Source organism: Dasypus novemcinctus, chromosome 17 (assembly GCF_030445035.2).
Source record: "Dasypus novemcinctus isolate mDasNov1 chromosome 17, mDasNov1.1.hap2, whole genome shotgun sequence".
Lineage (NCBI taxonomy): Eukaryota > Metazoa > Chordata > Mammalia > Cingulata > Dasypodidae > Dasypus > Dasypus novemcinctus.
The window spans coordinates 34796072-34813149 of record NC_080689.1 but is presented as its reverse complement, the minus strand read 5'-3'; positions in this window follow the sequence as shown (position 1 = coordinate 34813149).

The window sequence follows — 17078 nt, the reverse complement described above, 5'->3', positions numbered from 1 at the left end:
TTCTCGGCCCCCTGCTGCCCCCTGGCCCAGCCTCCCCTGCCCCCACCCGGGGAGCACTGCTGTCCTCTGCCCACTGCTGGATGCGGGAGATCCGGTCGGTGCCCGCACTCTGCGGTGTCTCAGGGCCTGCTCAGTGGTGGCCATCCCAGCACATTCAGTGGGCAGCTGGGTGGGGGTGACATCAGTACTGAGCACATCCCAGTTTAAAGACCCCGGGGTTTAAAGACCCCAAGGTTTAAAGACCCTGGTGGTCTCCTGTCTGCCACGGGCTGGGCAGCAGGCCCGGCGTGGGGGGATGTGCCAGATTCCCTGACCTGGGAGGGCACAGTTCCTAGGCTGGAGGCTGGTGGGAAGAGGAGCCCAGCAGTCGGCAGGCCCAAGTCTCAGGCTGGAGAAGAGGGAAGGGTGGGCTTGAGGCTCTGCACTTGCCCTCAGACCACTCAGTGCCTGGGGGGACTTGTGTGCACGTCTTCCAGCCAGCTCCAGGCACTGTCAGGGCCAAGAAATACAAGTTATATAATATCTGCCACTCTGCAAAGAGGCATTGCACAATGTAAAGGGGAAGGGCAACATTTATGCTAATAGTTTAAAATTTTTCTTTACTTAGACATTAAATAGCAAACACCATGATGAGTAAAGAGAGATCACAGGAGAAAGGGAAATGATTTATATGTGTGTGTCTTAAGCAGCACTTTTTTCTTCCTTTTTGAACAAAGGACTCCACATTTTCATTTTACTCTGGGACTTGCAAATTATGCAGCCTGCTCTGCATGTGTATGTGTGATTTAAAGTCCAGTCTGGGCCTGAGTATTTTATTATTTGTTAAAATAAATTTTATTTGAAGAAAAGAAATCATAAACAGCTCTGCCCGAGGGCAGAGTCTGGTTCTCGTGGTCGGGACTGAGGTTGCAAGGAACAGACACCCATGGAGCTCAAGAGCTAAGTAGGGCACAGGTTATTAGTAAACAGGGCTGTTGTGCGGAACCTGGGGGCAGGAGAGGGCTGGAATCGGGAATGAGAAAGCCAGCTGAAGTCCTCTCTATGGCCACTTCATTTCCTTCCAGGAGGGACTTTCTCTGGCATCCAGTTTAATTGGTGATGGACACATGCTCCACGATTCCAAAGTTTACATGTCATTTCAGAAGCAAGCTCGCTTCTCTTGGAGATGATTCCACTATTTTGAGAGGGAATCCATTTGACCTGGTTTGAGTCAGATGACCATCCATGCTCCAGTTACTGTCTGAGGGGAGTTCCCAGGGAAAGAGGGGGCTTTGTCTGCTGGATGGACTCCCCGTAGGGTGCCTTTTATGTGGGCCCTTTTGAGTTGTGAATCCAGTCACTCAACAAACATTTTCTGAGTGCCAATAATGAGTTAGGCACTGTGTTAGGAGCTGGGTTGCAAAGAAGAATATGATCTGGTCTTGTCCTTTAACTAGTTATAGGCTATAAACACATTATTCCGATACAACAGGGCAAGGGTATTCAAGATACGGGGAAAATAGTAACAGGAAAAGAAGGTTACATGAGTCTTCCTTATGGAAGGGCTGGCGGCAATTGCGCTGGAGAAAACACTTCAGGCAAAGGGAAGGCATGTGCAAAGGGGGTGTGAAAAAGCAAGATCTGTTAGGGGAGCTGCCGTCATTCACCTGATAGAACGTGAGGGGTGAGGGCGAGGTGACCATGGATGAGGCTAGAAGATGGTGGAGCCTGGTTACCTGGTCCTTGCGTGCCATGCTCACGAGTTAGGGCTTCACCTGAGGGATGGGTGATGAAGGGTCACTGAAGGGCCTTAAGTAAGAGTGGAATGATGGGAGCTGTACTTTAAAGATGACCCCAGGGCCACTGTGTGTGGAGATCGTGTTAGAGAAGGGAGAGACTAGAGGCAGGAGACCTGCTGGGAGGCTATATTTCAGTCCAAGTGAGAGATGATAAATAAGGTACCCGGCTCATTTGTGAGGCGCTCACATGCATCAACTCTAGACTGGGAGAGATTTGAACCAGGGACCTATGTCCTGTCCCCTCTCTTTCCCATTCCCTGCTCCACCTCCACCCCCCACCAGTAAATTCTTTCACTTGCTGGGGCTTCAGGTTTGGCATCACAGTTTCACATCATTTCTTACAGTTTTTTTGTTTTAAGATTTATTTATTTCTCTCCCCTTCCCCCCGCCCCAGTTGTCTGTTCTCTGTGTCCGTTTGCTGTGTGTTCTTCTTTGTCCGCTTCTGTTGTCAGCAGCACGGGAATCTGTGTCTCTTTTTGTTGCGTCATCTTGTTGTGTCAGCTCTCCGTGTGGGCGGTGCCATTCCTGGGCAGGCTGCACTTCCTTTCTTGCTAGATGGCTTTTCTTATGGGGTGCACTCCTTGCACGTGGGACTCCCCTATGCGGGGACACCCCTGCGTGGCAGGTCACTCCTTGCGCACATCAGCACTGCGCATGGGCCAGCTGCACACGGGTCAAGGAGGCCCGGGGTTTGAACTGTGGACCTCCCATGTGGTAGGCGGACGCCCTAACCACTGGGCCAAGTCTGCTTCCCATTTCTTACAGTTTTTATCTTTTAAAAGTCCCCTTACCCTTTCAGCTTCTGGGAACATCTGGAACTTCTTCTGGGAGCCTAGAACCTATTTCCTACTGTAACCCAGGAAGTCTGAATATCCTTGGCCTAGCCCTGCTCTATTATTGGGGAACCCCAACATTAATTCATCTCAAAAAAAAAAAAAAGGTTAATAGTAATGTGGACTTTATGGAAGGTTTTGTGAGAAGTTGGTGAGAGTTTCCCCCTAAACATTCCCAAATTTCTCTCTCTTGTAGCTCCCACACACTGTCCCCTTTTATCCAACCTTCTTCTCTTCAGCTTCTCAGCCCTTTGGGTTCTGGTTTTCTCCCTCACAGTATCCCCCGGGCAAAACAAAAACCTATGGTTAGTGAAACCCTGACCCGGCAGTCCCTGGGGCAGGACTCTGAGCCCAGCCTCAAGGTCTAGGCTTCTAGCTTAGGACTCCTCCCGCTCTGTCTTTATTTACTGTTAGCTACTTTATCTACTGTCTCCCCTTTCTAGACACATGTCCAGCTCCTGGTGGGCAAGGATTGCACCTCGATTCCTTGCGTCGCCTGCTGTCTTACTATTTTAGTGCCTGACCCTGGGTGTACTTAGAAGGCTCTGAACAAGCATTTATGTGATCACATTCTTCTTTCCAGCCTGGCTCTGGCTTCAGGTCAAGGACAGCAGACTCTCCTCTTCTGGACCATAGACTGGGCCAGTAGAAAGGGGCAAGGATGTGAGACGAGGGTCTGGGGAAGGGTGTCTGCCCTGTATTCCAGGGATCTTTCCTGACCAGAAGAGCCTTCTCCCCTGCTCGTGGGGGCGGCTTGGGAGGAAGGAGCCAGGAGTGTGCCCCCGCCTCTCTTCAGTCCCCGTGCTGAACCACCTCCTGGGTTTGCCAGGAGGCTTACTGCATCCCTTCCTTCCCCAGGAAACAAAAGGGGGGGGGGGTTGGAGGGGCTGGGCCTGGCCTGTGTCCTCCTGAGGGGCCTCAGGCCTGGAAGAGGCAAACCTCAGCCCTCACGTTTCCCGGCCCAGCACTGGCTAGACTTGATCTCTGGGAAAGGCCACTTGTTTCCACCCTATCGACTTCTGACAGCTGCCCCCCGGTAGGGAGGGGTCTTTGTTTGAGAAATGCTTGCCCTGGGTGCTCAGTTGACAAGCATTCTTTATCAATGTAACCACCCCAGCCTCAAGAAGGCGTGTTCCTTGTGAAAGCACCTCCTTCGCTGTGAGCCAAAAGGAGCAAACTGTTACAACCACAGGCGGGTGCAAGCCTCCCCCCCTCCTCAGTAACACTTCCTTCGAGGTGCCAGGGAAGCTGTTTGGTGCTGAGGCAGAGGCTCTGCCTCTGGTGACACAGCTGCCGCAGACTCACTCCCTGCAGGGGAGAGCTGGGGACTGAACACCCGAGGCAGCCAGCCCGCATCCCGGCCGGGGTCCTGTCGGCAGGGGGCCTTGGTGGAGGGAGAGTTAGATTTAGTTCAAATGCTGAACTGTCTGCAGAGCCAGAGGTGGATGGGATCCTTTGACGGTGGGTGGCAGGACCTAAGAGGAGGTAGATCAGACCAGCAGAATAGATAATGCCAAGGGCCTGCTCGCTGACCCCGTGATCACATGACCCCCAGAAGAGGGTCAGCAGATCTACTCTGGATCTGGCCACAACCCCAAACCTCTGAGGGGCAACGGCAGCCCCTTGCGGTCTCCCCAGGGGAATTGCTTAGTTTTTGCGTCCTTCCCACGATCTCCCCATGACTCCACTCCTCTCTCCTGATGCAGAAGGGCACCCCAAGTGTGGAAAGAATGCCCTGGCCCACCCTTGACCCAGTTCACCACACCCTGATGCATCTGTGGGTGATGGAATTGAGACATTTGCTCATCCCTGGAAGATGAGCCTGTAGGGGGTGATGATTGACTCATCATGGTTGTTTCCCAACCTGAGTAGATTCAGGGCCTGGAGATAACACAAGTTATAGAGACTCAAAGGACCTTGAGAGTCAAATGTTCATTTGAATCTGAAGTCCAGAGGAAATAAGGAAGCAGCCCAGAGCTGTACTTGGCCAAGAAGCTTCCTGGAACTAGGAAGAAAAAAACCAAAATACCAGGCTGCCCTCATTTTATGAAAAAAATTGCTGCCTAGATGTGCCCCTGCCTTGGTCCCTCTAAGCAGGATAGATATGTTAGCAGGTGCATAAGCTGGTTTCTTGGAGAATCCTGCATTTCTCCTTCCTAAGTGTTCTGAGCTCAGGGCTTGGGTGCAGTGAAAGCCTAACAGCAGAGGGTGCCTGTGGGGGGCCGCGTGAGGCCGGGGGCACGAGGGGCTTAGGGTAAGACTGCGTTCCTGTGTGAGGTCGGGCTTTAAGGGCACATTGGGGCACTGAGTGGGTGGGAAGGGGGCCCGTCACACACAGCACCTAGCCCAGGACGGCACAGAGCAGGTGATAAGGAACCTCTGTGAGAGAGGAAAGAAGGGAGGGAGAGGGAAGAAGGAAAGGAGAAAGATGGTTGGGACCCTGCTGGTAGAAGGGCCACAACTGGGAATGCTTGAGGATTCTTATCTTTCCTCCATTATTTAGTTTGTAATTTGAGCCCAGGGTTTTTACTCAATGGAATTAAAATCTCAGCCCTCTTATCCATTCATTAATTCCACAGACAGTTATTGAGTGGTTACTAAGTACCGGGTGTTTTGCCAGGCACTACAGCCCTTGCAAGGAACAGGACCATCAGGACCCCAGGCTTTCCCCAGCGAACATTCCAAAGGCAGGTGGAGAAGGGGAGGGTATGCTCAGGATTTGGGAGAAGAGGCCAAGCTAGTAGACTATTGGTGATTTCAGGTCCATCTAAGTGCTAAGGAGAAGTAAAGGATTGTAGGCATCGAGGACTTCCAGGGCCTAGGAGTAGGGCTCCTGCTAGCTCTCAGCACATAAAGGATGACAAGGAGCCAGGCACACAGGGAGCAGAGGGAGGGGGCTGAGAGAGGGTGCGGGGGCCGTAATGAGGTGGGGGTGTGGAAAGGGCAGTCTCAGCGGGGGGAACCCTAAGGCATGTAGGCAGAAAAATCTCTGCCGGTTTGAGGACCACAAAGGCGGCCAGTGGGCAGCAGAAGAGGCAGGTGCTGGCCCCATAAAAATCAGAACGATCTGGGATACAAAATCAGAAGGGATGGCACCCAGCATATTTTGAATGAATGAATGAATGAATGAATGAATGAAGCGTGGGGCTATGGAATTTTGGCCTGGTCTTTTTTAATTTTTTTAACAAGGAGCCCTTGATCATGTCAAGTCTCCTTTTTTTTTTTAAGGTTTATTTTAGTTATTTATTCCCCATCCCCCAACTTCATCGTTGGCGCTTGCTATCTGCTCTCTCTTTTTGTTGTGGGCTCTGTGTCTGCTCATCTTTTTTTTTTTTTAGGCACCAGGAACGGAATCAAGGACCTCACCTGTGGGAGGGAGGGGTCCAATCGCGTGACCCACCTCCACTCCCTGCTTGTTGTGTCTGTCATTGTATTTCCTTATTGAGTCTCCTTGTTGTGTCATCTCGCCACATCTTGTTGCATCAGCTTGCTGCGCCAGCCCATTGAGTAAGTTTGCTGTCTTGTTCATCTTCTTTAGGAGGCACTGTGAACCGAACCTGGTACCTCCCGTGTGGTAGGTGGGTGCCCAACTGGTTGAGCCACATCAACTTCCCTTGGTCTGGTCTTCGACTAATTCCTCTGGGCTTTGGGCTCACTTCCTCCAGACTCTCTTTGACTCTTGTGTGACCCTAGACAAGTCATATCACTGTCTGTTAAGTGACAGACTACTGGGGCCTGGTAACCAATTCCCTGGGGCTCCCCCTTTCCCTGGGAACCCAGACCTGGCTTCATCAGCTGTTGCTGATCTCTCCTTCCAAGCTTGCTTTCCTGGCGCCCTCCCGGTTTGCAGCTGGCCTTTGGTATGTGCTGGTCTGTGGGGGCTTCCTCTTTTTGGCAGGACTGCGGGCAGGGTTGTGCCAGAAGGGGGTGGGGAGGATAAACTGCAAACCGACTGGCCTCTCCAAGGCAGGGCATGCTCCCAAGGAGCCTATTTTTAGGAACAAAGGTGGCTGTGTGTGGGGTGGGGGTAGGGAAGGTGGAGGGATTTGAAGGGTGGCAGGAAGATGCCTTAGATCTTAGCAATTCCCATTCTGAAGAGAAAGCATTGCCCATAAACAGTACATGCTCCCTGCCTCCAGGCTCTCCTCTCTGGGAGAGAACCCACTTGGATTTCAGAATTTGGGAGTTTAATAATAGCAGTTTGTATTCTCTATGCCGTGCCCCATAGCCCTTGATATATGGGAACTCGTATAGCCTACAGGCAGGAGGAGCCTTGGGGTGGGAAACTGCAGGCTGAGGCTCTAGTCCCAAGGTTGTCATTTCGTTTCCAAGTTCACTCCAAGTAACCTATTCACCTTTGCGTTTAACTATAAAATATAAATATATTATATATATATATATATAAACATTAACATATTTTAAAATGGGGAAGAAAATACATATTCTCCTTGGGGTGTTTTGGTAATGAAATGAGATAAAACCAAAAGCACTCTAAACAGGCAAAAGTGGTTTCCATGCTAATTTTGATACTGAACTTATAACCCAATGAGATAATTTTATTATATAAGAAATAGAAAAGCATTACAGATGTACAAAAAAAGTTGTAAATAGCGCATGTAATTTTTACCATCCTATTACAATGATCATTTTCTTTCACTTTCTTTACAAATTTCACATTGATTTCCCTAAATAATTGTGCATAATAAGCCTACCACATTGTACCACAAAATTTTCACATAATGGTATCACTTGGCCTTTGTAATCTTCATTTTCAATGCCTGCAAACTATTGCACTTAACATATATCTTACACTTTAACCACCCCAAAAGTATATTTGAGCTACCTTCATGTTTTCATTTTAATAAATAATGCTGTGATTAATACACGGTTTTTAGTGACATCAATCTGTTTATAAGTTTGTGTAATTATTAAATTAATACACACACATTATAGAAAATTTTAAAGGTCCAGAATATAAAATATATAAAAAATTTAAATGACTGGTCATTGTACTACTGAAAAATACCACACTAAAAATACAGACGTCTGTCCTCTCATTCGTTTTTCCATGCATATATCCTGTGTGTAGGCACACATGTGTGTAAATATATATACACATTATTAGCCTAATAATGTATAAGCAGTGTTGCATCCTGATTTTTATTCATTATTTACATATTATACTAACCATTTACCTCTCCCTTACTCAGTTAAGCCCTCTGGGTAAACTCTAAGCCTCAATTTTCACATTTTATTGGCAAGTTCCTTCTCTAGGCAACAGTTTTTAGAAGAGGAATAATAATTCCATCTCTCTGTTAAGGGTGCAAGAATCAATCCATATAAAACATTTAGCAGAACATCTGGTACATAGTAAGCGCTCAACCAATATTAGCTAATGTCATTCTTATGCATTTTCCATATCATGAAAAATTCTTGGTCATCACCGTTTTTCGCGTTTGCCTAATATTATATTGTTCTCTTATACCCTATTTTACTCAGTTTCGTCATCGATTGTATTTTCAACAAGAAGGCAGTGAATTTTGTTTCCCTAAACCTTGTCCCCAGTTTGGATTATTTCCATACATAGCATCCTAGAAATGGAATTAATGTGGTGATTTTTAGAAGACTCTTAATACACATGCCAAATTGCTTTGCAAGTAGAGTTTAAAGAACTGGGGCTTAAACGTATTTTTCGGACTATAGCAGCAAGAAGCTCATTCTTGTATTTTTTTCGTCTCCCTTTCTTTCTTCCTGACTTTAAGTTGTTGCATTTGGAGCCATACCTTTCAGGTTCCTAGAGTTTTGAGACGGTCCCTTGGTGTGAAGGGGCCGGGGCACAGCAGAAGGAGGAAGGAGGGAGAGCAGGTTTCAATGTCATCCACCCGGGGACTGGGTTAGTCGCAGTAACAAGGTTGACCCAACAGCAGCGGCCACGTGACCCGGGCCTGACCTCAGCGCTCCAGGCCGCCGCCCCCTCCCTCCGGGGCTCTGGCGCGCAGAGACGGACCCTACGAAGGCTGAAAGCGGGGGAGGGCGTTTTCATCACCCCAAGTGGGCAAGTTACTTAAAGGAGACCTGGGGATGTGGGCACTGGGCGAAGAACAGAGACTCTAAAATAACACAGATTTCCCTCAACGCTGGGAAGCGAAACGTTTCAACCGCGCTACTGTTTGCGAAATGCCACTGGGTGCCCAGTGCTGGCTGCGCGCCAAGCCCAGCGCCGCGCGCCCTACGGATTTCATCTCACCTATCCTTATTCTCCACAGCTGACTGAGGAAACAGGCTGGCAGGCACAGGGCAGCGTGTGTGAGGAGAACGAGGGGACAGAGATGGGCAAACTGAGGCTCTAGCAGGAGTCAGGACTACGCCAAGTGACAGTAACCGGGAGAAAGCGGCATAAAAGCGGTGGTGGGTGGGGGCAAGTCAGGCTGCGCGGGCCGGGGTGGGTGTGGGTGGGGGTGGGCGCGCGAGCGCGCCGCGGACTGGGAACGCTTCCGGGAAGGAGGAGGAAGGGGTTGCAGCAGGATGGAAAGACACAAAACGGAACTCACACTAACCTGATACTCTACTGGCAAAAAAGAGATTTTAGAGGACTGCGTAAAATAACACAAGAAAACAAAAAGACACCAAAAGAAAGTATTGATAATGAAGGGGGAGCTCCTTGGCTTTTCTCCCACCAACCCAAACACCCCAAGACTTAAGGAATCTTCACGGCCATTGAGTTCACGTTCAAGGCACAACCCCCCTGCAGGCAGGAGCTCCTTGACCCTGGTGCGCTAACATTTTTGCCTGCAGACTCCTGAAACGATTTTTTAAATCCATGTAACCCCTTTGAGCATTTTTAGAAGGAAACATTTAAAATTTTTATCACAAATTTAAATAGTTACACAGGGTGTACTTCCTGTGTATTGCAAATATTTCTATTTTAAAAATAAAACGGTTACAGTACTCTTTAAAATGTTTCTACATGCAGTACTACAGGGACTGGATACCCACCATCATTCCTTTTGAAAATACATGAATAAGCTCTTCCTTCACAGCTGGGAAAATTCCACCTTTTTTTTTTCTCCTTGAACTTATATTTCCATTCCACTTCACCTACAGAATTTTATCTTAATATATTTTTATGGTTGAACGTGTTTTACCATATTTCTTGCCAACAAAACTATGCACATTAAAGGAATTTACTTTTTGAATTTCCTGTGACCATAAGACTCTATATGTTAAAGAATATTTTCCCTGGATTTGAACAATAACTATTAGTACACAATTAATCAAAGCAAATTCTATTACAAATTTCAATAGCTAATAAGGAAGCATAAAAAACAAAGGTTAATTGGAAATGCATCTGTTAATAAGATGAACAAAGCGTTTATTTTCCCAGTCCCAATTAGTTCATGTGTCCATGGATGAATGTTACTTATTGCTAGAAGGAGTATGGAAGGAGTCAGCATTAGTTCTATTCCTGGGTTTTTTTGGTTCTTTTTTCTAGATGCAAGAGCTGAGAAATATTTGCATGCAAAAGTACAGAGGAATGTAGGAGTTTAGTTCCAGCAATTTCACTCAATTGTATATACTCCTTTTGAATTATATGCCAAAAATCATAGATAGATCATTTAAAACCTATCAGCTGGCAAATAGATTCTTTCACTTTTTTTTTTTTTTAACCTTTTTAAAATAAATCTTTCACTTTGGATGAAAGCAGAGTTGGAAACCAGTTGATTTGCCCAGGCATTAGAGTCATCCCTTTGTCTTTTCCCAGAGACCAGGATCGGAACGGTCCCTTGGTAGCACTGGGCATTCCCCCCAAGTCAATGCACCACGGTATGATCTGAGAAGAGTAGGGTATGCTTTGCTTTTGGAAGGGAGGAGAAGGGTGATCATGGAAAGGGAGATAGGAAGGTGAAGCAGGCCCATCCCTCGCCCACAGGCTTGTGGCTCAGGCAGCATGGCTGTACCGGAGAGGCTTGTGGAAGTTGAGACCCTGTCGTGTGTGTCCCTTAAAGTGACTCCTGCCAGAACATGTGCCCCTGGGAAAGTCTCTGTGCTCCCCGACAGCGCCTGCGCCTTGTTCGTACTTGCCCCTTGCTGGATTGATGAACAGAGGAAGGAGCGGTGATGAGGCCGGGGGCTCCTGTGTGTTCTGAAGGTCTGTTTGTAGGAGGGAAGGTACAATGGGCAGAGGGGGCCTCCCTGAGGGTGGCCTTCTCCCCATAGAACCTGAGGGGGTGGCAGAGCAGCGCCCTGAAGCCCTGGCCCACGGGCTGCTGTGTCTGTCCAGACAGACCGTCAGGGTGGAGAGGAGCCTGGTGCCGGCAGCGAGCACCGGGGAAAGCCAGAGTCACAGGCGGACCTGAGGGAGCACTGGCCTCCTCCGTGGGCTTGCCTCTCCTCGCCAGCCAGGCTGTGCTCATGCCTGGCCTTTGCTGACCCCGTGACACATCTGTATCCTTAGATAAAGGCACCATGTGCCCATGGGGTGGGGCACACGTGACAACTTTCTACTAAGAAAAATGCTCCCTTTTCTCCAGTGCCCAGGTACGTGGCTTAGCCTGGGGAGGGCAGGCTGGACTTCAGCTTGTGTGTGTCTGCTTACCTGGGCACCCCTTTGCACAACTCTGAGAGCTGCACTGCCAGTCCCTGCCTCTCCATTTGCACGTTGTTTCCTCAACCTGGACTGCTGTCCTTGCCAGATTAGCCAGATCCTACCCATCCTTAGAGGCCCAGTTTCGGAGCCACCTCCTCTTCCGAGGCATTATAGAAATGATGGGCGTTAGACTACAGCGGTGCTTCTCAATGGGGTCCGGGTGTTTTGGGCCCCTAGGGGGGACACCTGGCAGTGTCTGGAGACGTTTTTGGTTGTCACAACTTGGCTGGGGTGGATAGGAGAGTGAGACAAGTTTGCTACTGGCATCTAGTGGGTAGAGGCCAGGAAGGCTGCTAAATGTCCTGCGGCGCACAGGCCAGCCCCCTGCGGCCCCACAACGAGGACTTCTCAGTCAGTAGTGCTAGGCTGAAAACCCTGGACCAGATGATCTCCAGTCTTGAAAACATACTATGTCACACCCTAAACTATATCGTGTGTGTTTTAACATTGTTTTAATGACTTCAGTGTCAGTGTTATTTCCTCAGCCAGATGACTTTTTGGAGGCCAGGGACTATGTGCCTTCCAGGTCTTTATCCTCAAGGACACTAGCACAGGACACCTGCCCCCTCCTGGGTTTATGACCACTCAGGACAGACACAGGAGGGCCCCCAACCCCACGCACAGAGGTTTCTCATCAGCTTCTGCTGAAATTCCCTGCTGAGTGGTCTCTGTTACATTTTATCTTTAAAAAATAAAGGTGCGCAGATGTGGCCCAAGCGGTTGAGCACCTGCTTGCCACATGGGAGGTTCTGGGTTCTATTTCCTGATGCCTCCTAAAAACAATAAAACAAACAAACAACAAAACAAACAAATGGGGGAAAAAACACAACTCAGGGGAGCCATTGTGGCTCAGTGGTTGAGTGCTGACTTCCTACATATGAGGTCCTGGGTTCAACTCCTGACCTCGGTACCTAAAAAAAAATTTTTTTTTTAATTAAAAAAAAAATCAAGAGAGCTAGATGGACATGGAATTCCCTAGTAAAGCTCATAGAACCATTCTCGTATCCAGCTTCCAGCTCACGTGCATGCCCCAATTCAGGGGTTCAGCTGAGAAGACTTTATTGAGAGAAATCCTTAAACGTCAAGGCTGCTGGCAGCCAAAGGTCAGCTCTTGATTTAGCCTGGAGCAAGGCAATTGTGAACTGTTTCCCAAATCCCTAAATGCCACCTGGGAAAACCCCACAGCAGGATTTGCTTGAAAGAAAAGCTCTGGTAGGTTTCTCTCTTTCAGGGAGCATTTCCCAGCAGGTGGGCTCCTAACCTTTGTGGAGGCCCAGAACAATGAGACAAATGGAGGTCCACAAACGATGTGTTTAAATATAGTACAACCGTAAATCAAGCTAATTAATTATTAAATGTTCTAGCCTCCTATGTTGACAAACAACTTCATTAGGACCTGGAAGCTCAAGTTTGAATTTCTCAGACTCCTCAGTTTGCCGCCCTGAAACCTAGTGGTGGTGGGGAGAGCCAGCGCTGGGACTTGCCCTCACCCCGCGCTCGTGACCCCTGGCCTGCCCCCTTCTCTCGCCCTCCGAGGGCCCTGGTGTACACGGGCGTGGGCAGTCCAGGCTCCATATCCAAGTTCCAATCACAGCATCTGTACCCTCCCCAGCAACTCAGCCTTCCCTAGCGAGGAGGGACCTGGGAAGAGGCCTACACGTTCTGGAAACAGGTTTGAGGCCTTTGGGGTAAGGAATTCCAGGGTCTTTACACCTAGAGTGTGGTCTAGCAGAGAGGGGTTTGAGCATGCACGGGCATGTCCAGCTGACCCCACACACCCCTCACCCCCAGGGAGGCATGGGGCCGGAGGAGAGCCTGAGTGGAGCTCTCTCAAAGTGCAGGCCCAGGACGAGGCCCCCTTGTTCAGAGAAGCAGCCCCCGCATGGTGTGCCCTGGGCATCTGGAGGTCCACGACCTGCAGCCCCCCTCACACACACACACTGGGCTGGACCTCAAGAGCTTTTTTTTTAGCTAACAGATATATTGAAGTGTAATCCACATACTATACAGTTCACCATTTAAGTGTGCAACTCAATGGCTCTAGTATATTCAGAGAGTTGTGCGAACATCAACACGATTTTAAAACGTTTTCATCGCCCCATAAAGAAACCCCTTGCCCCTTAGCTCATCCTCATCCTCTCAGCTCCCCCAGCCCTAGGGACCCACAAATCTACTTTCTGTCTCTATAGATTTGCCTATTCTGGACATTTCATGTAAATGGAATCATATGTGACTTGCTACTTTCACGTAGCATAATGTTTGCAAAGTTCGTCCATGATGTAGCAAGAATCATATTGCCAAGGAAAATTACCCTGGATGGTGTTGAGGATGAATTCATGCCCTCTGCAAAAGACAATTGCGAGTCTTAATCCATGTTCCTCTGGATGTGAACCCGTTTTTAAATAAGACTTTGGAGATGTTATTATTGGTCAGGGTGTGGCCAAACAGAATCAGAGTGGGCCTTAATCCACAAGACTGGAGGCTTTATAAAGAGGAGAAATTTGGATGCAGTCAGAAGAAGCCAGAAGTCAGAAGATGTGAGAGAGAAGAGGGAGAGCACCATGTGATGGAGGCTGGCCATTGCCAGAATGCTAGCGCCTCCACGAGAAAGCATGGCCTTGCTGACACCTTGATTTTGAAATTCTGGCCTCCAAACTGTGAGCCAATGGGTTCTTGTTTTTCGGGCAAATCCATTGTGTGGTATTTGTCATAGGAGACTTGGCTAACAAAGACAAATTTATTTTATACTGCATTTTTTTTTTTGGAGATTTATTTTTTAAATTTATTTCTCTCCCCTTCCCCCGCCCCAGTTGTCCGTTCTCTGTGTGTTCTTCTCTGTCTGCTTTTATTCTTGTCAGTGGCACAGGGAATCTCTGTCTCTTTTTGTTGCGACATCTTGCTGCATCAACTCTCTGTGTGTGCAGCACCATTCCTGGGCAGGCTGAACTTTGTTTCATGCTGGGTGGCTCTCCTTATGGGGTGCACTCCTTGCGCGTGGGGCCCCCTACGCGGGGGACACCCCTGCATGGCAGGGCACTCCTTACGCGCATCAGCACTGCGCATGGGCCCGCTCCACACGGGTCAAGGAGGCCTGGGGTTTAAACTTGTGGACCTCCCATGTGGTAGACGGATGCCCTAACCATTGAGCCAAGTCTGCTTCCCTATACTGCATTTTATTTATCTCTCATCAGTTGATGGGCACTTGGGCCATTTCCAGAGCCTTGCTTCTTGTGTCCACATGTTGGAAGTGCTCAGCACACCCTTGCCTGTGGAGCCTTCTACTGGGCACCGCACCCGGCCAGGCCCTGCTGCTGTTTCCTTGGGCAGCATGAACAATGCCCCATCCCTTCAGGGTGCCAGAAGTGGGGCAATGCCTTCCTTCCCTGCTAAGGGCACATGTTGTTGTACAGAGGCCTCATAGCGCCACCCTCCGCCCCCCCAACCCCCCATGTCTCTCAAACTTCTGTGTTTAGGTCCATCCCCTCATCTTTCTCCATAGGATGGGCTGGGGACAGATGGAATGATGTCTCTTCCATTTGCTGTTTCTGAGCTCAGCTGCCAACACATATAATCTTTTCTTTAGGCAAAATGGAAAGCTCTTGCATGATTCAGGCCTCTTGGTTGCAAGTGACAGAAAAACCAATGCAATTCAAAGTCAATAGCAAAAATGGAAGCTGAGAAGCTTAGGGATATCTACTGTTTCAGATGGTCCCATGGGCTCAAATCATGCCATCAAGGACTTACTTTCTCTCTCCTCCTTTTTCCTCCCTCTCTCCCCCTTTAGTGTTTTCCCATGTCTTGACTCTGCTTTCCTCTATATCAGCTTTATTCTCAAGCAGGCTCTCCTGAAGCATAATAAGACAGCTACCAGCAATTCTGGACATAAATTCTACCAACTTAGTAGAATTTAGTATACAGTAGAAAGAGAGTTTATCTTTCCCAAGAATTCAAGGTTTGATGTTTCAGCCTCATTGGTCAGGCTTGGGTCATGTGTCCAGTCATGAGTCAATAATTCTGGCCAGGAGATAGAATGCTTTGATTGGCTAGTTCTGGTCTTGGGTCCATGCCTAGATTGGAAGTCAGCCAACCTGAACCTCATGGACCGGGACTGAGGAAGAGGGAGCTCCCCAAAACAAAATCAAGGGCAAATGGATGCTGAACACACACAGCAGATGTCCATTGGAGTTGCTGTCTGAATTAGCCTGTATGGGGTCTGCCTCACCCATTTATCATGCAAGTTCAGATATGTCATAATCCCAGTAGTAGTTCACTATCTAGGGTAAAGCTGAGATCCCTGCTACATAGGATAAATTATTTTCTTATACAACTCTAGAGACTGATTGCCAAGATACAATGTTTTAGCTCTCACAAATACCGCAGACTGGTTTGGGCTTATACAACATTTTTTGGCTCATGTTCTCAGAGGCTAGAAGGCTTGTTTCCTCCTGGGGTCACTAGTGCTCTGGCTGGCCAGTAATCCTCGGGTTTCTTGGCTTTCCGGTTGCATGACGATGTTCTCTCCTTTCTCTTTCAGGTTCCATGAACCTCCTACTTCTGGCTCCCCCCATGGCTTTCTTTATGTCTGAAGTTCTTCTGCTTATAACGGGCTCATAGCCATCAGATTAAGAAAGGCCCACCCTCTTCAGTTGGGTCACACCTTAACTAAAATAAAAAGAGGTCCTATTTATAAGGGGTTCATACCCACAGGTATGAGGATCAAGACCAAGAACATGTCTAAATTGGAGTGCATAATCCAATCCACCTCATTATCCTTCCAAATGGGGGTTTGCACTTCCTCATGAACAAGCTTTGGTCTAAGAAATTGTGCCTTAGTGGTGAAATCATAGGCCAAATGGCAGGATAGTGGAGAAAATATTTTGAATCAAAGAGGCCTTTCGGAGATCCAGAAGGCACGGTAGTTAGGTACTCACTTGTTCCACTCGTGTATTGTATTTAAAGGTTCTTGTCTTAATTTTATGGTAACTTATCCATACCAGGGCTGAGCAGAATCAGGTTGGGGAGGTATCAGAGGTCAGGGTGTCACGGGTGCCTAGTGGAGGGGAGAGGTCAGTTATAGGACAGCAGCACAACCCAACTCTTCCTTGAGATCTCAGCTCTTTCCCCCTTTCTTATTCCTTTGTTACCATGGCCACTGATGATGCTCCCTCCTCCTTTTTCTTCCCCGGCTTACTCTGGTCCCCAGGCCCCACCACTCTTTGTCTGACCAACTTCCCAGAGCTGTTGCCAGCCTCTCTCCACGTCACCGAGCCTACGGCACCCCGCCTTCCTCTTAATACTGTCTGCTGCCTTATTTCCCTGTTCTCAGGCCCCTGCCTTGCCCCTTCCTTAATCTTGATCCAAGCTTTAGCCAAATTACCATCTTCCTTCAAGAAGTAGTATGAAAATGACATTTTTGCACTCTAACCTGATTTGAAATGCATTAAAGATCTGTCTCTTGAAACCTCAAGGTGAAGCAATTTGTGAAGGGAAGAAGCATCCCTTACTGCTGCTTCTGTGCTTAATACCGTTGTTACAGAGTGAATCATGTTCTATTTTTGTCCTACATGGGTTTTCTGTTTAAAGAAATCCCCCAGCATGTCTCTTAGTGAAACAGAAACCTCTAGCATAAATGAAAAAACATCTCAACTTTGGAGTTTGTGAGCTGGTGTCCCCAAAGCTTTTTATTAGGTCCGTAAAGTGGCTAAGAAAATTGAAGCAAATTTGAAAATCAGCAGGTATCACCTAAAAAGCCTGGTTCTTTGGCTTCCCTTGACTACCTGGACATGAAGCGTGCCTCTTCATAATGTGAAAATGGGCAAG